Genomic DNA, 23253 nt, shown 5'->3' on the forward strand with positions numbered 1-23253 from the left:
ATACACATATATATGTGTGTGTGTGTGTGTGTATATATATATATAGAGAGAGAGAGAGAGAGAGAGAGAGAGAGATGCAAAAAGGAATCTACCAGATAAAAGCAGGTGGATCTTCCCAAAATGTTCCTAGAGCCATACACCTTAAAATCGCATCTCCCCTTCTTACACTTAACGTCTAGAAAAGTCAATCCACAGGTTGAATCCTACACAGATCTATCTTCAGTAAGTCCTTAGGGCAAGTTTTTGCAGGTTAAGTAGCAACTTTTATAGGCTCAATCCTATGAGCCTTCCACAGACGGAAGGACACTGAAGTTGTATTTCACCCTTCAGCCACACTCACCAAATAATTCCCTTCTCCAAACCAAAACCAAGAGATCTGGGTGTAAAATGGCTTAACCCGTTATATATTTCCTATATTAATTTGAAATATTTTCAGGGATGCATCAATTGAGGTTACAATTTAATATACTAACAACCTAAGGCCTTAAATTTGCTTGATTATTATAAAGTTTGCAATTCAATACTTAAGAAGGCAAATTTAACCTCTACAATACTGCCCTCTAATGGCATAATGCTATAAAACCAAGAACAAACAAATAGCTCTCTAATCCAGTTAGGTTGTATCATCACAAATAATTCCATAAAGTATGACTATACAACATATATGTGTATATATTCTATTTGTGCGTGCACGCACACAGACACACACACACAGACACACACACACACACACACACACACACACACACACACATACAGTCTTGTCCTTTCTCAAACAAGCCTCCCTCAAGCAACATCTTTTAATTTAGGAAACTTTAATTGCCACAGGAGCCTTTCAGACAATCTTTTAAGTTGACCCGATGCTGGCAGGGAGCATTTGGTTTTAAAAACTGTCCAAAGTAACTAGGAACCAAATCTGGTGGCAGATAATGGAAAGGGCAATTTTCTTTTGGGTTAAAAACCAGTGTGACTGACTATAAAAGCGATAACACTCTTTTATTGTAAGTTTTGTATTATTCTCCAAAACTTTGTTTTTAAATAACAAATAACATTTGTTAGCATATGTATAATTTATAAAAATTCATATATATACTAGCTCATGATAGAAAATTACTTGAGGAAGGCACCCGTTTTCTGTAAAAAGAAACTAAGTAGGAGCTTAAAAATCAGAAGAATTTGGGAAGCAGGCGTGTGGTCCCCATGGCTATGAATGCTAGGCAGAATTATTATGTACTAAATAATAGTTTCTCTATTTTGAAAGTGAAAGTTATCACTAAAACTATCTGTATAATTGAGTCCATTAACATATTTGAACTATACAGGAAAAGTTATTAAAGAAAGCATCGCCTTCAGATAGAAAAAGAAAGATTAAAAAAACAAAACTTGAAGGTTATATAAAGGAATAGATTGAAAATTTCCAGCTGAAGTTTAAGATTACCGAGTTAACTGAATTTTATTTATTCATGATGTTCATGAACACGGAAAGAAACCCGCTGGTTTTGTTTTCATTTCATTCATTTCGACCGATCACCCACAGTATTAAGCTACAGAAGCCAATACAAGCAACGAGTCTGCTCAATCCATACTGCAGAGGGGCATCACAGTCATCTCAATATTCTGCTGTTTTCAATGAAACTGCACGGGACGTCGTTGTACAAACATCCTTGAATATCTGTGTATGTTTCTGGAGAATCTGCAGGGCCAAAAAATATGCAACCCCCCAAAATGATCAGAAATCTATTTCTTTTCCTATCTTTCCCATAAATGTGCCAGGTTCCTTTAAAACTAGATTTTTATACGAAAACGAAACAGACAAAATGGAAAAAAAAAAAAAAGGCAAAAGAATTGGTGAGAAGCTTCATGAGGGAAAACCCAGGAGTCAGAAATGCCTGAGGCACAGATGGCTGGAATCACTCAGAGATCCTTCTCTAGATTGCAAGACGAAACATCTGTGAGTCCAGTGCCAGGTCAGAGCTCAGCGACCCCTAACGGCGGAGATGCTAACTGTCGTCTTAAGGCCGGGCAAAGAGCAGCTCTCCAGGAGCAAATCTGGGCACAGGACACAGCCTGAGCTTCTGAGATGGGGGTGGTATTTCCTGTTGTCACTGTATCTGTTTTTCTGTTTTGTTTGGCCTAAGAGCCTCTCTGCCTGGGTTGCAAGTCAACCGTGTCCCCGAGTCAGTAGCACGCAGGCCAGGAACGAGAGAAGAGGGTCAGGGCCGGGCCTGCGCGTTTCCAATTCGGTAACACGTGTCTTTCTCACAAACTTGATCCGACTCAGCCAACACAGGTAACAGCTGGGGAATCCATCAGTCGATGGGGTAACGGATGTCTCCCCTCATCCAGACTCCTTAGGGATCTCACGTAACTGCTGGGAAGAGGCTAAAGCACATCACCCCGCACCTGAGCAAGTCACCGTTATCTGGGGACTGGGCACTGGGCACTGGGGCTAGGGTGCCAGGTGGACACCAGATAAACAACAAATAGTGTTTTAGTGCTGGCTCCCACATGTTGCCACGACAAGAAGCAATTCAAAAGAAATCGAAACCAGAAAATTCAACCATATTTTAAATTTCTCTGATTTCTAGATAAAGTTGGGAAAATCTTCCAAAAAGGAGAACAAAAGGAAAAGAGATGGAACTTAGAGACTGGAGACTGAAAGGGTGAATCCAGGAAGTCCAACATCAAAACAGGATGAGTTCCAAAAACGCAGAACAGAGGGAAGGAAATTATTAAAGAAATAATTTACGATTTTTCCGGAAGTGAAGGGCACAGTCGCCAGATTAAATGAGATGACCAAATGGCCAGCACAATAAATGAAAAAGGGCTTATAGCGAGCACATCGTCATGAAACTAAAGATCACTTGGACAGAGAAAACCCTCAAAGCTTCAAACAGGAAAATTAAAAATGTTACGAACATAGGAGCTAATAGCAGAATGGTTTTGCTGGCTGCCAGGAAACAATGGAGAAAATGTCCTTAAAATGCCGGGAGAAAACGGTTCACTGGGCCAAATCATCATATCTAAGTGTAAGGGTAGAATAAAAACATTTTCAGACATTTCTGACAGCGAAACGGAGAAGCGGATCCAGAAAAAGGGTTAAACGAGGAGTAAGTTCTGGAGATCTGCATAACCTCGCACCCACGGTCAGCAACGCTGTGTGGCACATGGATCTCAAGTCGAGAGTGCTTACCACAATAAAGTAAAATTTCAAAAAATAAGATATGTATTCTGAAAGGGAAAAAAAAAAAAAGACAAAGGCCTGGGACACGTGAACCAGGGACTCCAAACACTGGAGAGAAGGGAGGGAAGCAAAGGAGGATGGGGAAGGGCTCAGGACGAGAGGGGCTGACCAAGCCGAAGCAGCAACTGGTCTGTGACAGCGTGGGAAGATGCGAGCCTCCGGGAGGGAGCGCTTTAGTGGGAACAGACATACAGAGGGTGATCTAATGTATCTGAGCACCTGCAGGGGGCAGGGAGCCACGCATAGGTGTACGACAGGTCTAATGGAGCAATTAGGTAAGTTCACAGGCAGTTTTACAGGAAACAAAGGCAAACAAAAAATGGTATGCTTATAAATAAAATTTACAGGACTATATTATTTTTCACTGGTTGAACTTTAAAAAGGCCATTGAATTGGGAAGGTGGTGGGAAGAAAAAAAATGTGTGGTGAGCATGGTTTAAAAGTGCTAAATCCTAATCTTCTACAGCTTGATTAGAAAATACTCTAAAATTGAAATCGGAAGAAATAACGGTGTAAATATATTACGCAGACATGTGTAGGGAAATATGAAAAGACGTAAAACAAAGAGTGGCTGTTTCTGAGCAGTAAAATAGGGGGCCGAGAAACGGAGAATGGCTAATTTCTTTTTTCTATTCACTCTGTTTGATCTTTGGGTTTGCATGGGTATCACTTTGATTTTTTTTAAAAAGCAACGTAATTTTAAAGTAAGCGAACAGGGTAGGGTGGGCAGAGGTGCCTCACTTCCAGGCTCCAGTGGAGCACCCATCGGTACGTGCACATAAAGCCACCTGAGGCGGGCCAGAGCCACCCAGGAGAAGCAGGGAGAACAATTTTTGGAAATCACACAGGGTCAGGAATAGTTGGAGTTACCACCAGCCTGAATAAAAAACCTGTAAGCGCAGGGCACCAGATATTCAGAAGGACACTGCCTACTCTGGGGGAAAATCTCTTCTAGACTAAAGGGTGATTTGGTCTTTTGAAAGCAGTTTAAGAGGAAGCCCTGAAAAGATCAAACTGTTTCAAAGTAACTTAAAGTAATTTTGTCTAAAAACAAAGCTCAAGAATATTAAATAATACAGTTAGCATCCAATAATTCACAATGTCTGGCATCCAATAAAAACTACCAGGCATACAAACAAGCAGGGAAACATGACTCATAACGAAGGAAAAAAACAATCGATCAGAATGACCCAGATATGACAAAGATGATATGATTTCTAGACAAGGACATTAAAACGATTATAACCACATTTTATATGTTCAAGAAGGCAGAGGAAAACATTAGCATGTTAAGTAGAGGTACAGAAGGTATAAAGAAAACCCAACTTAGATTTACGAAGATGAAAACTACAATGTTCAAGAAGAAAAATCCACTGCATGAGATTAACAGCAGATTAGACAGGGCCAAAGAAATATTAGTAATATACTGACAACAAAAACTATCTAAAATAAAACATAAAGAGAAAAAAAAAACTAGAAAAAGAACAAAACAAAACAGAAAAGAAAGCATCATTAAACTGTGGGGCAATTTCAAGCAAACACATGCAGAGAAGTCCTGGAAGGAGAGAGGAAAAATATTTGAAGAAATAATGGCAACTGTCCTCAAGTTTTATTAAAATAATAAATCCACAGATCCAAGAAACTAAACGAATCTCAAGCAAGAGAACTGTGAAGAAGACAGCGAACCAGGTACATCATAATCAAATAGCTTAAAATCGATGATAAAGAAAAAGATCTTGAAAGCAGCCAGAGAAAGAACTAGATACTACAGAGCAAGAAAGATGAGAACAGCAGCATACTTCCGGCCGGAAACCAGACAGAAGGCAGTGCAGCGATATCTTTCAAGTGCTAGAAGAAAAAATTTAAAAACCTATCAACCTACAATTCTATATCCAGTGAAGGTATCTGCCAACAACAAAGGTGAAATTCATTCTTTTTCAGACATATGAAAGCTGGAAGGATTCATCACTGGCAGACCTGTACTATAAGAAATTTTAAAGTCAGTCCTTCGGGCAGAAGGAAAAATGATCCCAGATGGAAATCTAGATCTACACACATCAGAAATGGTAACTACGTAGTTAAACACAAAAATAAAAAAAAAAAAATTAAAAAATCCCTAACTATTTAAATCTCTTTTAAAAGATCATTGCTTGTTTAAAGCAAAAATGACATACGTAGAAGTAAAACATATGAAAAAATATAGCACCCTGGCCAGGAGGGGCGAAGGGAAGAACCCTGTGTGAGGTTATTATACTACCTCGAAGAAAGCGTGAGAAGTGAAAGATGTACAGGTGACCTTTAAACAACGTGGGTTTGAACCGCACAGGTCCACTGAGAGGATTTCTTTTTTCTGTAAGCACCTGTCCTGTTTTGGATCTGCGGCTGGGAGTCTGCAGCAGTGGAGAGCCGGCGGTATGCCTTGGTCCTCGCCATTCTATGTGGGGGCTTGAACATCCGTGGATTTTGGTATCCATCCTCAGGGTCTGGACTCAGGGCCCCATGGGTACCAAGGGACGACTGAGTTCTGATGGAGTCAAAAGCTATGTGTGGATTTCTGACTTGACGCCGTCAGTGCCCCAACCCCCCGCTTTGTACAGAGTTACAGCTAGTAAGTCAGTGAAGGAGATACGATGGAATCATAAGAAAATACGCAACCTAAAAGAAGGTAAAATAAGAGGAAAAGGGGAATGAAGAACAGAATAAAAAACAAATAGCAAGATAGGAGATTTAAACCAACTACGGCAAAATCACATTGCATGTAAGTGGCCTCAAATAAACACCTTCGTTAAAAGGTGAAGATTGTTGGATTGGATTGAAAACAAGCAAGACACAACTGCATGCTGCCCGTATAAAATACACTTGAAATGTAAGGGCACAGACAGGTAAAATGAGAGAACGGTGAGTCAGTGAGGACAAGAACACTGATGTGGCTGTGTTAGTCGAACAAAGTGGACTGCAGAGCAAAGATCATTTCATAATGAAAAGAAGGGTCGATTCTTCAGGAGGTCACAAAAGTCCTAAATGTTTACACACTGGTTAACAGAGCTTCAACATACATGAAGCGAAAACTGATAAAAAACTGCAAAGAGAGATAGAAAAATCCACAATTAGAGTTTTCGGCATCTTCTTTCCATAATTAGAACGACAAGTACGCAGAAAATAAGCATACGGAACACATGAATAACACCGTCAACTCCTTGACCGAACTGGTTTCCTTAGAATATTCCATGAAATAATAGCAGAATACACGCAATGACCTTTTACCAAGATAGATCATATTCTGAGACCCAAATCAAGTCTTAATAAACTTAAAAGGATTCAAATAATACAAAGTATGTTCTATGAGCACGATGGGATTAAATCAGAAATCAAGAACAGAAAATTATCTGGAAAATCTCCAAATAATTGGAAATAAAATAACATATCTAAATGACCTATGGGTCAAATAAATAATAAAAAGGGAAATTACGAAGTATTTTAAACTGAATAAAAATAAAAACATAACATATCCAATTTATTTCAATACATTTAACAACTTAGTTGAAGGTAAATTTCTAGAAAAACACAAACTATTAAGACTCACTCAAGGAGAAATAAATAGCATAAATAGCTCTATATCTATTTTTTTAATTAATTTGTAGTTTAACACTTTCCTATACAAAAAACCTCAGGCCCAGATGGTTTCACTGAAGGATCTCACTAAACATTTAAGGAAAAAAAAATCGAATTCTACACAAAATCTTCAAGAAAATCGAAGAGGAGAAGATGCCATGAGATCAGCATTACTTTAATAGAAAAATCAGACAAACATTATAAAAGAAAACTATAGACAACAGCTCTGATGAACAGATGTAAAAATTCTTAAGAAAATTTTAGCAAATTGAATCCAACAATATATAATAAATACATCATGACCAAATGGCATTTTCTCCTGAAAATGCAAAGTAAACCTTCAAAAACCACTCTATCAACAGACTAGTGATTCGTTCTATCAACAGACTAAAGAAAAATTATAGGATCGTCAATAGATGCTGAAAAAGCAACTTGAGAAAGTTATCGCTCGTGATAAAAAAAATATTCAGCAAAATAGAGATAAAAGGAATTTCCTCATCTACAAAAAAAAAAATCAGTTGATATTATACTTAAAAGAATGAATGGCTTTCCTCCTAAGACTGAAACAAGGCAAGACTATCCACTCTCAACACTCCTATTCGATATTGTACTGGAGGAAATTTGTCAGGCAATAAGGCCAAAAAAAAAAGCAGGGGCGGTTGGGGGCGGGGGGGAGGCAAAAAATGAAAGGTATCCAGATTAGAAAGAAAAAATAAAACTATATTCTATTCACGGATAATATGATCGTTTATGTAGAAAATCTCAGGGAGCACAAATCAACTACCAGAACCAACAAGAAGCATGTTTATCAAGGTCACAGGATATAAGTTCAATACCGAAAAACCACTGCATTTCTATACATTAGCACAAACGATTAAACATAGAAATTTTAAAGTTTCATTTATAATATAAAGTACATGAAATAGGTATAAATCTAACAACATATGTACAAAATCTGTATGCCGAATACTAGAAAACATCGATCTAAGACCCAAATAAATAGTGAGCTATACCATGTTCATCAATTGAAAGACTCGGTATTGTTAATATTGTCGAGTCTCCACTCCCAAACTAATATACAGATCCAGCGTCATCAAAATCAAAATCCTAGTATGACTTTTTATAGAAAATGAACACTTTCATGGAAGACACTTAAAAATGCCTGCTTTATAACTAATTAATTATTCTACAAAGACATGAAATGTATTATTGGGTTTGAATTTTAAACTATAATTTTGCTGTTGAGTTTGCTGGTGATTAATCTGCAAAAGAACTAAGATATATTGGTAATTCTAGTTCTCTAAATCCCGTGTCAGTGTTAAAAGACTTAAAAAACAAATACTTGCTTAGTGTGAGAATTTCAAAAATCCTAACGAAGTCCTAACAAATTTAAATATAATCTTTCATTTATACACACATATGTACAGTGTATAAGATCTTCTATAAATATATTTTTCTGTATATTTTCTCTAATTTATGATTACATTTAAATTATTTTTACAATTCTAGAAACAACTTCTGAAGTTCTTCCATACCTGTCTGTACCTGCCTCTATTCCTCTGCCTTATTCCACATAACTAATTCCACAAAAAAAAAGCCTGTATGCTAAAGACTTGATGCCTTCAAGTGACAGGGTTCAAATAATTAACTTTTTTTTATACTTTTTATGTTCGTGTAAATAAGCTCCTCAAAGCCAAATTTCTTCATAAATTACCACTTGTGTTCAAAAGTGGCGGATTATGAAAATCGAAAAGTCATGGGCAAAAGGGACATCACAGATTTAGAAGCCAAATGATATTCTATATAAGACTTGAGAAGAAGTGAAAAGTCGCCCTGATTATGATTTGCTATTTTGAGAAGCTCATGCAAGTCTCCTACCAAAAATGCGTACTATTTCTATCTTACTTCTGCACAGCAATGGAAACAGATGCTGCGAGCTCTCCTTTTACTCTCTGAAAGTAACTCCTTACTTGAAGCTGTTTCATGTTAAATCCCAGAAGATAACCACCAGAAAGAAGAGCCGGCGGGCACTGGCTCAGCCGTTACTCCATGAGAACAGAACCATCCTTAGTGACACCAAGACGATAAGATGAAGCTCGGCTGAAGAGTTTTAACCTCGAAGGCGAAGACAAACTCTAGAGCGTCACACGCTACTGGAGTTTCTAAAGCAGCACAGACTCGGGTGAGCGTTAACGACTCGAAAAGGTGACCCTGTGTGGTAGGGACACAGTGTGTGTTTACTAAGTGCCTCCTGCTTCGATCCAGGGACACGGATCCATTTTCTGGTCTCTCGGGACTCCAGCTGGGCGACTTCGCTGGGGCCCGAGGTTTTCTTTAACTGAGCCATTCAGACTCTTAGAGCTGCGATGGCCCCTGGGGACCACCTGGTTCTAGCTTCCCTACGCTGCAGATTGAGGAATGGAAGATCAAAGATGTTCTGTGTTTCGTCCAAGGTTTTCGGGGGGAGAGGGCCGCAGAACCAACCTGGAACGCGATGCACTGTCCAGGAAATCCAGACCCACAGACATGGCTCTAGACTCAGAAACACCAGAGCCGGAAGAGCCAGAGACCGCAGGGTCACGGTCCCGCCCGCCTACCTCGGTGGAACCGGTTCTCGTCCAAAGCCGCCCAGTCTGCAGATGAGGAAACCGGCCTGGAGTCTGTGTGGGGACCAAAGCCGGAGACCCAGGCGGCGTGGAGCCGGCACCCACGTCCCAGGCAGAGGCGCTGAGCTCCTGCTGGGAGCCCGCCCTCCTGAGCTTTGAGCTTCCGAGCATCGGAGGACGGTGCTGGAGAGGCTGAAGGGCACTCAGACCGGCCCCGGTGCCACAAGTCCGCAGTCAGGAGGTGTTGTCCAGTCACTGGAGGACATCCCAGAAGCGAGGGAGGCCCACCGGACACACGGACAGGGCCTGCTGACGGGCCAGTTACTTTGTGAACGTGGCAGAGGCTGCTTTTCGAACTGCTTTCATAAGCCCCGAGGGCTCCTGGGGAGCCCAAGGGGACCGGAGAAGGCAGCTCACTCACCAAGAGGGAGCGCGGGCTGCGTCCCCAAGGCTTGTTCTAGGGGTGAGAGAGGAAGGTGGCTTCTCAGCCCGTCCCTCTGAGAACCTTGGTGGCTTCGCAGAACAGATCTGTAGTCCACACGGATCTCTGCTCTAGGTAAACCACCTGGGACGGGACCTCCTCCCAGCCGTGACCCAGAAGTGACCTGACATCACCACATTGTCCTCGGTTCACAAGTAAGAGTGAGAAGGTGACATAATGACCACAATGGAATGGGAAACACATGTGCGGTGACCATTTAGGGTCACTCTTTAGTCATTAAACGCTGCTGCCGACCACTGTAATAGAAATGGTCACTGTAGTACATCTTAGCTAGAAGGATGCCGTCTAGAAAAAAATTCCGTACGTTAGCTCTCGGGGATTCCTTCATGCGTCTATTCATATTTATTTAACACTGAGCACCCATGAAGGGCCAGGAACGTTAGGCTTGGCACTAAATTATCAAGATGAATAGACACACTCCCTGCTTTCAAAGACCCAGAAGCAGCTGGGCGGGGGGCGGAGGAAGACATGTGACATCTGATATCATTGGGGCACACACATACAGCATGACGGTTAGCGGAAGGATGCCAGGAGTGGTTTCCAAGGGCAGAGGGCTCTTCCTCTGGGCCCTGAAAACCCAGTGCCGAGGTCTAGCTGGAGCAGGAAAAGGGGACAGCCAGGAAAGAGCCCGCGTCACGAAGCCGCAGCGAGAGTGCGGACGCCATCGGAGGCACAGGGAGAAGCAACGGAAGGGAAGGTGGCTGGATGCAGGCCGGGCCTCGCGGGCGTGAGCGGACGCTGCGCTGGGGTCTGACGGCGAGGCTGGGTAAAGCTGCTTCTGAGTCGACGTGACAGGATGAACGCACTCATTTATTTCTGAGACAGAGGACACGGTTTTAAATATACAAGGATGCAGGAAATAGGACAGATGTCAGTTTCAACAGACTGGAAAAAAGACGGTGATTCTTCAGGCCGAAACCTAAGCAAGCATGAGAGAAAGCTGGCAGGAGAGCTGATACACTGCAGAACCCAATACTTCTAAACCACCTGCTGCTCAGACTGCGCAGGGCAGGCGAGCTGAGTCCGTACAAACACAGACCCTTATCGCCACCCTGACCCTGCACGACTGAATAACTGAGCAAGGGCTACACACGCTCTAACATAACCAACGCCCAGAAAACACACACACACACACGCCTGGGGGAAACGGAGACTGGGTAAGGAAATAAAAATTAAAGATCCGAAAAGGTAACACAGATAACATAATAGAAAGGGGGAGGGCGGGGGCGCCACAACGTTTAGGGAAAAAAATGAAATAAAAGTTCCCAAAACAGCTCTCAGGAATTGAAAAAAAAAAAAAAAAATGACATGAAAGCGCAACTGCAAATTCATTAGAACAAAAGGAAAGTGAAGTCGAAGAAATATCTCAGAAACTGGAACAAAATACCAAAGAGGAGGAAAACAGAAAAGAAAAAAATGAATAGCAGTTTAGAAGGGCTACAATGTGCAAATGACAGACGTTTCGGAAACGGGACAGAGACCCTGGAGAGAGCGAAAGTGCCCTAAAGGGATCCAAGACAACGTCCTGGAACTACAGATCACGAGGTTTCACACGGAAGGAGCCTCTTGGTACAACGTGTTCAAGCTTTACAGCTCGTTTGGAAAATGCAAATCTGTTCCAACATAATTTGTATGTTAGAAAACAATTTGAGCATAAGGTGCACTTCATATTTTGTTTGTGTTTATGTCTTCAAGAAATACTAGGTAAACGCAGGAAACTGCACTCAACAGAGCCAGGACGCCAAAGACACACGCACACGCACACGCGCACACACACACACCCCACACACATACACCAGCTCCATCAGCTCGTCACATTCGTTACCCTATAAGATTATGTTTTTGCTATTCTTTTGCAAATGTTAACTTTTCTATACGAAAAAAAAAAAAAAAGCACTCAGTCAGCATCCCAAACACGTCTGATTGCCCTAATTCAGAAATGCCAAGCGGTGCATGCAAAAGAAAAGCTTTTAACGACAGAGGAGAAGCTGGAAATACGGTGTTTTGAAAGAAACAGAACGTGTGGTACGTCCAGAGCCACGAGGCACAGAGGTCCACGTCGTGGGTGTGGACCGTCAAGATTAGCACTTGGAAATAAAAGAAACACCCAAGGCCAGGGGAACATCGAGTGCTGTGAAATCAATACGAACAACTAAAGAATCAGAAGAAATGGAAAGATCATTGAGCACATGGTTTGAAGAGCAAATAGCAATAAAAAAAAAATCAATCGGGAGCAAGCTTTCACACAATCAAAGAGCAAGCACCATCTACATGTGAAGACCTTAAATGAAAACCACCACATCCCGCAGAAGCTGCTTCTTTTAGGGCTAGCGGTGGCTGGTTTAGTAGTTTCCACCATCTCTAGAATTTCCAAAGCATTCAGCCTTTGAGTACAGAGCAGAAAACTGGAGAAAGAACTTCCGGCAATGACATGGAAGTCAACTGAAGACGACGGCTCTCTATTAGATCTCGTTTTCAACTGTGATGAAATGGGGATCTATTATACATGCACACATTTGATCTAGGTCTAAGAGCTAAGTCTACCGACCATTGTCTATGACTGGGTGGACTCTGAAACTAAGTTTCCAAGGATTTCTAGGTCTACTGATAACAAAATAGAAAGCGAGGATCTACTTCCACTTTTTAAATGATTTAAGTGATTAACCGATTACTTCTGAGTCACTGTATTGTGTCAGATTTGACCCTCCTGATATTTCTCACTAAGAGTCTGATATCAGCAAAAATATCTTTTATCTTCTTTCACTGTAAGCATGATTCTGTAGGACCTAAGAGAGGTAAGCCGAAATAACGCTGACAGATCCTTTTTAATTCCAACTAAAGTTTCACTTCCAGACAACCCTTGAAAGCATCTATGACGTTATTTTAGTCTTTTTGGCCCAGGTATGTAAATTGTAAAATGCAAAGCCTATTTACTTCCTGATCAGTATTGACTTTTTAATGCAGCATTAAAGAGTAACGGTCAGATTTTGAGTTTTGGAGTTAGACTTTAATTCAAATTTCCAAAAGTCATTTCTGTACATGCAAAATGGGGAACGTGGCATCTCCTACAGCAATAAGGTGAGTGATTAAGGTTATGCCCTGGTGCTCTGAGCTACCTGCTTTCAGACGTAACCGGGTTAAATCGAAAGGTGCTGGCACATTTCTCCACTTGCTTTTTAAAGGAGAAAGTTTCTTGAAAACGGCCTAATAGAAACAGTATCGTTATTTATCACATCCAAATGCATTTTTTTTCCAGCTGTGAAAATCACCTTGTGCAACTTGCTCTCCTTTCCCGACTGGCACTAATTATCCCAAGAACTTCGCTGTTTCGATAAAAGGGCAACGACTCAGGATTCGCCTTACTCTCTGTGATATGATGAATTCATCCAGAGGGATTCCTAACTGTTGCTGTTTTAATCTTTAAAGAGAATCCCCTTTTTTCCTTGACCTGTTTACTTGATGGCTAAACCTATGTTCCGCTCCTGATTGCACAAATATAACGAATATCTATTTCACAAACGTGTTGTGCGTGACACTGTGCTAGCCACTGGGCTTCTTTGAAGAACGAGGCGGTCTTTCCTCCCAAAAGCTGGTAGAAATTTGCAAACTGTGGTTTTTCTTAGCAGGAGTGATAACTTATCCAGTTTTACCACGAGCACTAGGAGAGAGAGGTGTTTTCAGATAAAACCTGCTCTCTTGTTACAAATTAAAGTTCAAAGAGAAAAATAAAGGCAAAATAAAACTTAAACCTCGCTAGGAGAGAACATTTGTTGAACAACTGTGTATTAGGCAGAGTAATAAGCACTCTACATATTATCTCGTTTAATAATCAACTCACCCTTCTTATTGCCACATGCGTAGATAAGTAAACTGAGCCTCGGCTGCATGAATCTGTCCACTGTCACACTGCTGGTAAATGGCACACCTGGAATTTGAACTACAGCTAGCTGACTCAAAAAACCCAACTTCTTTCCACCACACTGTGCTAAGCACCGTGCTAGGTCCACAGTCCGGGAGGGGTGGCAGATCTGCAAGCAGTAACAGGGCAAAGTAATAAATGTTTATCATGGGCACGCCAGGTCCCAAAAGAGCACAGCAGGTGCCACCCAGTAAAGGAGGAGGGTGGGAGGAGCACTGTAGGCGTCGGGGGCGGGGGAGGGGGTCAGGAAAGGCTTCGCGAAAGAATTTCCTCCTAAATCAAACCTTCGAGAACAACTTTAAGATTACTTGTTGGACCGGAGAAAGAGAAGAACACTTCACATGCATGTCCAAAACAGGCAAGGAGGCCAAGTGTCCTCGTGGCAGGTGCCCCGAAAGCAGGGGCATCTGAAATGCTTACGGAACGGAGGGAAACGGAGGCTGGAGTACTCGGAGATCTTCCAAGTCCCAAAAACCTTGAACGCACTGCTAGAGAATCTGAAACCTACCCCGCAACACATGAGCCCCAGGCAATCAGGGGAGATACTGGTGGTAAACAGCCAGTTTTCCCTAACTAGTACCGGCCAGCTAAACATCGACCCTGTCTGTAGGGATCGGAGCAGCCAGGAGGGGTATTCTGGGGAGTACTGCAGGGGAGTATTCTGGATTTTAGAAAGGTAATTCCAGGACAGTACGGAGGCTGAATGCCAGGAGGACAAAAGAAGACTAGGAAGAAATTCGGTTAAAGGTTCTGCTGGGGAATTGGGGGTTATTTTAAAGGGAGCCACTGAATCGAAATCGAATCATCATTTCCAATGATTCTATCACTATAACAAACAAGCACGTACATTGCACAGGAACCATGACACAGAAGGAACGGTCCAGACTGGCGACCCTCGGGCTGCCCGCGCGCATGCACGGAAAGTCGTTTCAGCCAAAACACAAGAATTACGATCACATAACTAAGCACCTCGCTTTGTTCAAGTTACATAACATCAAACGTCTACTTTAAATACAAATATTTTTAGAAAGTTGCTGGGTAATAGAAAATATGACTCCGTAAACGCTAAATCACAATGAACTTATTTAATCTCTTATAGAAAAAACAGAGCAGTCTTTGTACAACAAAAGTAAGTACTGATGCCCTGTTTCTAATGAGCCTTTGGAGTCCTTTTCTGTGATCACCTTACAGCAAATCTTCAAGATACAACACTCTGGCCCACGCTACTTTTACTTAGATGGGTCATCTACTCCAATAAATCATCTACAAGGCTGCAAATGCGATGAGCACACGTACAGCACAAAAATCCACGTAAAAACAAATCTCGTACAACAGAGAGATAAATAAATAGAATTTAAAAGTCTATTACTATGTGATACAAGAGAAAAGAAGTTACTCCACTTATCTGGGTGTTTCAAGTATCTGAGAGAGATTCTATTTCCACATCACAGAAGAGGACATAAAGAATTTAGAGAGAGCCCAAAAGGACTTAAAAAAGTAATTTCAAAAGTTTTCGAACTAGCATAGAAGAGAAAAACAAACAGGGAAAGAAATTAACACAATATAACAAATATCATGTCCATTAAGATGGCAAATGTGTCTGGAAATATTTAAAAACTGTTAACTGTGAAAAGTAAAGCTGAGATATAAAATGATCCATAAAAAGCATAAGTATAAACAAGATCCTAGATGTACATTACTTATGAAGAACTTGAGAAAATTTTTAAGTAATTTGAATCATGCCGCTTTTTTCAATGAAAGAGATCCACTTAATAAATTTAGTCCTTGCTCCCACTAATTCTAAAAACTAAAGTTGATCATACAAGACACTATTACACATAAATTTCTCCAGTGTTTGATCGAAAGGATCGATTTTACTTGACAAAGTAACAAAAACAGACATCGCCATGTGTGAATAAGCATAAGGGAAAAAAAGTATAAATGGATATAAAAACTATCTGAGATTTCCTAAAATTATGGAATTTCAGTTTACAAGTCCATGGTCACAAATACATCTTCAGATAATTTTTTATAGTTTCAAGGAAATGATCACTGACGACAATGGCATAGAGCACGGGAAAATGTAAAAGGTTTTTTTATTCACTTTAAGTAGCTGAGATAATCTGATACCAAATTTGACAGAGAGGTTGTACATTTATAAAATCCTAAAATACTGGCAAATTGCATTAAACAGTTTATCGAAGAACAGCGGCCCAAAGGAAGTCCGTGGGAATTCTCTGAAGTGTGGTAATGACCTGACAACATCTGTAAATCAAATTCACCTCATTGGACATAGTCGCAAGCTTCTCTCATACCTGTATCAATCATCATTCTACCCAGAATTACAAAAACAACTATAAAGCAATTATAAAAACTGCAGCTCAGTGACTGCTTGTGCTCTTGGCTCTGAATTAGAAGTTAAGGTGGGTCGGCAGCCCACGCGTAAAACACTATGCACGTGGACTCAGAGATGGGTCCATGGGAATAAAATCAGATTAACTATTGAATTTCATTAGTCATTTTGTATAAAGAGAATAGTTCTCTCTTTCAAGATGGCTTTTAAAAGAAATGTCTAAATCCTTAAATGTGTGACATTTGACTAGAGAATGTCATGAAAAACCTGTATTTGCAAATTTATGTTCATTTGCTCTTAAGAAATAATAAAAGAGAAAAAGTTGAAGAGAATCCTTAACTGCCATGCAGTCATAGTAACTGTCAAGGAATACGCTGGAACGGTGAGTTAAGTCACGAAAGAAAGAAGAAAAATCCGTCAATTTGTTCGCTGTACCCATAACCGAGTAACTTCACGTGCATATACGGAGCCGACATCTTCATATATTTAGGAATATGTTAGAAAATTTAAAATGCTTAGCTATGTACGTAGAGGGTACTCAATGCCCGCTGAATTGAATTTTAGAGAAAATTAAGTATAACTATTATATTTTTATAATCTGAATTGAATTTTAGAGAAAATTAAGTATAACTATTATATTTTTATAATCTCATGTTTAGAAACAAAAGAAACTAGGGAGTTACAGCCACCAAAAAAATAACAGAAACTAAGCGGCATGGAAAAGACTTATGTGAAGTGAACAGAAAGATGCAGACTGTATACATCCTATGATGAGGGCAGAAAAACCTGAATCATGAAAACGGTAGCCAGCCTTGGACACGGCCTCCGATGACCCTCCCCTCCTGCTGCTCACATCCCTGTACGTCAGGCCCTTCCACAGTGGACAGTGGTGACTTGAGAAAAACACCGCACAGATCACGGTGCGTGACTTCGAAGACTGAGTCACAAGGCCTCTACGTACCTTCGCTTTGCTCACTCTCTCTGGGAGAAGCCAGCTGTCACACCCTGAAGACCCTCACACGGGCGGGGAAGGGGCGGCCTGCCTGCAGCCAGCGTGGACTTGCCAGCCACACCAGCCACGTGATCAGGCCACCCCAGAAGTGGCCCTCAGCCCAGCGTCCAGGCTACGGAGGGCTGCAGCCTCATGGGAGACTTTGACCAGCACCATCAGGCTAAGTCACTCCCAAATTCCTCACCCTTGGAAACCAAGTAAGACAGTAAGGGCCTATTGTTGTTTTAAGCCGCTAAATTTTAGAGCAGTTTGCTACAACAGCAGAGAACTAACACAGTACGTACTTCAAAAGACCATGTAATAATAGTAACAGATGATGATGGCGGCAGGAGAGGGTCTGGCAACTCCCTCCTCTACTTCATTGTTCCACCTTTAAAACGCAAATCCAGTGCTCCAGTCACCAACTGCTCCCCACCCCTCTCCGCTGGAGTAGTTCTAAGTCATTCATTCATTCATTCATTCATTCAGCAAGTCAAAATCATCACTCACAGAGCTTCCATCCTAGGGGAGAGGCCCAAATCAATTCATGTCGTCACAAGCAATCTAGGATTACAGACTGTGATGTACGGTTTATTTTTTGCCATAGCATGGGTTCCGGAAGGCAAATTAATTCATAAGTGATCAGCATAACACACAACATTTGCATCGAGTCTCCGGGCTTTTCCGACACGAAAGAAGCCAGAACAGGGAGTGAATAACCACCTTCAGCAAGAAAATTAAGAGCGCTCAGCTCTGCGGCCACAGCCTTGGCGGGCGCCCCTTCGTTAGCAAGAACGCAGCTTGAAAACAAGTGCTTCACCAGGGTCCGCCCGCCTCCCGGCTCGGTGCAGCTTTCGGCTTCTGCCTCCTGAGCCGGCTCGCCGCAGCCCCATTTCCTTCTGCCGCCTCTGCTCTCATTAAAATGTTGCTGACATTTCACTCTCCTTTTTCTGTGTATATTTTTAATATGTACCACGAAAGCCTCCAGCTATACAGAGCTGGCCCCGATGGTTTAGTTTTCTCAGTGCTCGGCTTACAAACTGCGTAAGTATTGAGCAGCTGGCCCCCGACTCTTTTTCTCTCCATGCGCTGTCTTATCGTTTGCATGGAATTCTGCAAAACGAGAAGGTTCTTGGGAACACACATAGCGTAGGATAGAAGCAATGCCTGCACTATTAAGGAAAATTTTACAGCTCTAGGAGAGTGTGTAATAGAGGACCTTGACCTAGTATGAGAACAGCATGTACAAAGGTCTAAGGCACAGAAACGGGTACAAGCACAGTCTACCAGGAAGACGCACAGGCTTAAGCCAGCTTTCTCTTTATCCACCTCTAAGACTGTGCCAGACCAGGAAATCTATAATTACTTGAGATGGTGAAGCATTCCTTTGCTCAGTCAGACTGGGGGAGGTGGAGGGGGCGTGCGTACATGACAATGATGAGACTGAGACTAATTCAGTGCTTCTCAACCTTGGCTGAACCTTAGAATCAAGTGGGAAGCTTTTCACAAATACAGATACTCAGGCCCATCCCGATTTAACTGGCCTTAACCTGAGTCCTGCGCATGAGTAGGTTTTAAAATGCCCCCAGGTGGTTATGACATGAAGCCAGAGCTAAGAAGTTCGGTATCAGAGCCAAGACACCAGCAACAATCAGAGGATTGGAGAACAGGTCTTAGGAGGAATTTAAAAAACAACAAAAAAACGAAACCTGAGATTATCTATGCATTAAAAAAAAAAAAAAACACCTCTGTAATTGTAATTATAATCTCATGTTTAGAAACAAAAGAAACTAGGGAGAAATTAGTAGCTAAGGCTACATACATATTCATTTCTCCAAAGTTTATGAGGATATTTCTGAGGGCACAGGTGGGGCTGGAAAGAAGCAGAGCTGGAGTGTGAGGGCAGGAACCTCGGCTTCCGGGTGAGGCTGCACAGAGAGCTGGCACCATCTTTGGAAGGTCAAAATGAAGGATAAAAGCAAATAGACCGGTTTAAATACAGCTCTATTATGTGGAGGTTGAGAAGCAGGTTGTGACAAAAGTTTTCAAACTTGATGATCAGAGTCACAGGAAGGGATATTTCAAAAATACAGATTCCTGAGCCCAATGTCAAAGGTATGAATGAGAATCTCCAGAGGTAAGGAAAGATGAATTAATAACAAGGAGAGCTGCTATTGTTTATTCAGCATTTACAGTGTGCCAGGCGACCTTCTAACCACTTTGTATGGACCATCTGATTTGGTTCCTGTCCCATGGCAAGGGGTAGATCCAGGTCTCAAACCTGCTGACGGATTACAGTCTGTGCTCCATACCATGACATCCTGCAGCCTTTAAAACAGCTTCCCCATCCCCGATAAAACAGGAATCTAAGAGCCACTACACCATGATTTTTCAAAGTCACTTTTATCCACATCATTCTATGAAATCGGGCTCAAAATCAAGTGTCTTCCAATACTGGGCTTTAAATCAAGTAGCATTATCTCCTCTATAATGAAGAATTTGCAATATGCTAAATGCACAGAAATAGCTTTCCTGGAGAAGATGGGTTTGTATGTAAGACTGTCTCTGACAAGAATAGAAATTTTATATAACACACTTTTTTCTTAACCACAAAGTCTTGTCAACTCTTCCCTGATAATATCTCCGCCTTTTATCGCTTTTTCTACGCCTACTGCCATTGCCCTACTCCAGACCCGTCCCAGAAGACCTCCAGATTCCCACCGTGTCATCATCCCGCCCCTCAATCTGCTTCCAATCTCTGTCCAGCCAGGTCCAAGCAAACCCATCCTGTATACTGCTTCCAGGCTAATTTTCTTAAAATCGCCTTAATTTTCCTGCCTGTCACCCGTTCAATTATGAGTCCTTAAATGATTACAGACCACCTATAAGATAAAACCTCAATCTTTGGCATGGCATTCAAGGTCTGCAACTAACTACCCCTTACTTATCTCTAACTTCTTTTTTAAAAAATTCAACTACAAAGCATTTTAACCCAAAATTCCTTCATAAAAACAAGAAGTACACACACACACACACACACACACACACACACACACACACACTAAAACCACATTTAAAATGACAAAAATACATCGTGGGCAAATTCTTGAAATCCTTTTAGTGAGAGTCTAGTTATCTCAGAGTTAAATCTTCACACTGGGTACCACTTCAAACGAGCTGTTTTTGCTAACAGTTCTTGGGCTTTCTGCAGACGTGTGGGAGGATGCCCTTAATACCAGCCACGCTCTTGCATCTCATCTTTGACGTGATCTCGGAGCAACATGTATTCAGTTTCAGAGCGCACGGTGGCACACGGGGAGGATTAGGCCGTTTCTCAAAGCATGAAATCTTTCACATAATGCACAGAACCAGTTCACAAATCTTGAATAAGATTATTTCTACTAAAAAGCGTATAGAACGTTGCCGAGAGGAAAACGTATACACCCTAAAATTATAAGCTAGTGAAATTTATCCATATATTTTAGTCACGAAACTTCTACTTCTATCAGAGTAGAAACATCTACCAGAGATTAAAGAAAAATTATACTACCGAGAACTTAGAAGAAAGGATCAAGGCACTAATAATCCATTTCAGGTGAAACTAATTCATCAGTCATTTCCCACGCCTAGTCTGGAGCTCGTATAAAAGTTCCCCAATCACCCCAGAAGGGCTGAACGAAGGACGAGGGACACAAACAACCCTCCACAAGCCGATGATTACTAGGGAGGGGAGGCAAGTGACCAGGGAAGCACAGAGCTGCTCTTGGAGACTCTACCCGCTCCCTCTCCCCTCCATCGGCAAAGCTCAACTACGGCTCTCACCGCTTCTGTGAGCTGAAAACTGATGCATTCTGAAATTTGGTCCAATGAATTCTATATGTAAATATCTTTCTAAAACTTGGGAAAATATGCAAATAGTTAATGAAGGAAACCAATCCAGAAGAAACCCTCTCTACAATCCAACCTTTCGTAACAGACTCGCTGAGCGATGGAGAGAAAGACTCTGACAAATAGAGCAGCATCCGTAAACGGACTAACTGCGAAGTCCGAAGGCTGAAGGTGTCCCCACTGAAGGCGCAGCCTGCGTTGGGCAGCTGTCTAATGACCAGGTCAGGAAAACAGATTCTCCAGGGAGTAGATTCATGTCAGGACGCATCTTTTATAACCAATATCACCTCACTCATACACATCATGGACCACGTCCCTCAGAGCCACAGAATTCTGTATTCATGGCCTGCACTGCTGTGTACCGAGTGGCCTCTGATGAAGAATCGTAGGCCTCAGTTTAGTCTCCGTTCCCCAAACAACCTGTCGCAACTCCCCGGGGCCCGGGCAACATCAGTCTTCAGGTTTAATTCTGCAGAAAACAATTGTGTCCCACCACACCCAAGTCTGGCCCTGGACATGAGTCACTTCGCTTTAATAGGAAAAAAGGCAGATAAGTACAAGGCTGACGTCGGGCACAGCCTTTAACAGGACAAGGTACAGACAGAGTCTCTGCTGGGGCCTCCGCCACCCTCATTCCCGCCAAGCCACCTTCACCCAGCCCTTCACTTTAATCACATCACAACCCAATAACCGATATTCGAATGGCTCACTGATAAAAGTTAAGTTATAGTTTTCCTAGAATTCAGGAAAGCGTGGAATGTAGCTTAGAAAGTTTCTCATCAGAAAAGTGAACATTTAAAAGTTATGGTATATAAAATGCTGATCAGTTAACCACATGGAAAACTTGAGTTTTAAATAACAAAAGGTTTGCTTGTACATGGAAGAAGCAAATGTACGAAAACACAATCCTGCCACCTTGTGGCACCTATTCAAAAGTACTTTACCACTTGACATTTTTTAAAACGAATACTGATTTTTCAGAATGTGTTTATTTAGAAAAATATTAACCAAGATAATATAACGCGTATTTTAAAAATCTTAAATACTGATGTTGACGTTCACTAAAATTCATAGCAATCTGTTGAATTGTCAACGTTTGGCTTAATAAAACTGTTTCTAAGGTCAAAACTACCTTCTCTCTTCAAATATAAAGTGCAGAAATGCAATTGTCAGCACTTGGGACTCTCCACACGTTCTTAGCATCAATTATGGATCACACTTTCCTTTCCGGCAGTTAGATAACTATGTTAAATAAATGTAACTAGTAGGTAACTAGTAGGCAGAATGTTTACTGCCTACTAGTTACCATGGTGTGCGATCAATTTTCAACTACGAAACAGAAACATGAGGCATGGTAAATTTCTATGGTAGCTTTACTAAATGTATTTTCTAATTCTTAGATTGTTCAGACTCTTCAATGAGCCCGATTAAGTTTCTTAATATCATGCTGGCATAAAAAACAGTTAGGTCTAAAACAGTGGATAAAAATAACAGGACCACAGACATTTTCAGAGCACCATCTGCGACGATTCCTTTCAGAAAATTAATAAATGATGACTACGTCTCCTTTGAAGTTTATTCTGTGAAAACATGAACTCCGATTACAGGAAAATATGCTGTAATATGGTTGAACCACACGAAACTGCTCTAGGTCTAAGTCAAAAATGGCCAGATACTGCTCAACAAAACTAACATTTTCCGAGAGCTTTCCTTTAAATCTGTGCTGCGTACGTGAACTGACCTATCTCATGGAACGATCACGTTGACCTGGCGAAGGAGGTACCACTGTTACTGCCATCTTACCAGCAAGGTCACTGAGGCTCAGAGGTCCGGTAACTGCCCTAATGAGTCAGGCTGCTACTGTGGTTTCCCTGGCCTTACCTACCACATCCAATAGGACGGATATCTATACAGATATCTGTTTAAAGTATTTCTGAAAAAGTGATGGACTTGACCTTTTGGCTAAATCAAAGAAATTTTTGCCTGTTAGTGAAGCCTCTCGATGGAATTTACGTTTCCTTCCATCCGATAGAAACATTTGGGAGAAGGCCGAGGGAGAATGGTCCCCTTTTCTGGGCTATGGCATCATTCGAATTTCTTTGATTTGACAAATACTGGTCATATTTTATCTTACGACC

At 41.5% G+C, this 23253-nt stretch overlaps 1 protein-coding gene across 2 annotated transcripts in view; it reads right to left on the bottom strand.

Annotated features, from left to right (window-relative positions):
- Positions 1 to 23253, bottom strand: part of TSC22D1 (TSC22 domain family member 1) — a 117385-nt gene that overhangs the window by 4075 nt on the left and 90057 nt on the right. The window contains exon 3 of one of the 2 annotated variants that reach the window (XM_011379703.2): positions 8686 to 8695. The exons of the other annotated variant lie outside the window; for it this stretch is intronic. The gene's annotated coding sequence lies outside the window, so the exon portion shown is untranslated. The remainder of the gene's footprint in view (positions 1 to 8685; positions 8696 to 23253) is intronic. 2 annotated transcript variants of the gene reach the window in all.

Source organism: Pteropus vampyrus, unplaced genomic scaffold, assembly GCF_000151845.1.
Source record: "Pteropus vampyrus isolate Shadow unplaced genomic scaffold, Pvam_2.0 Scaffold370, whole genome shotgun sequence".
Classification (NCBI taxonomy): domain Eukaryota; kingdom Metazoa; phylum Chordata; class Mammalia; order Chiroptera; family Pteropodidae; genus Pteropus; species Pteropus vampyrus.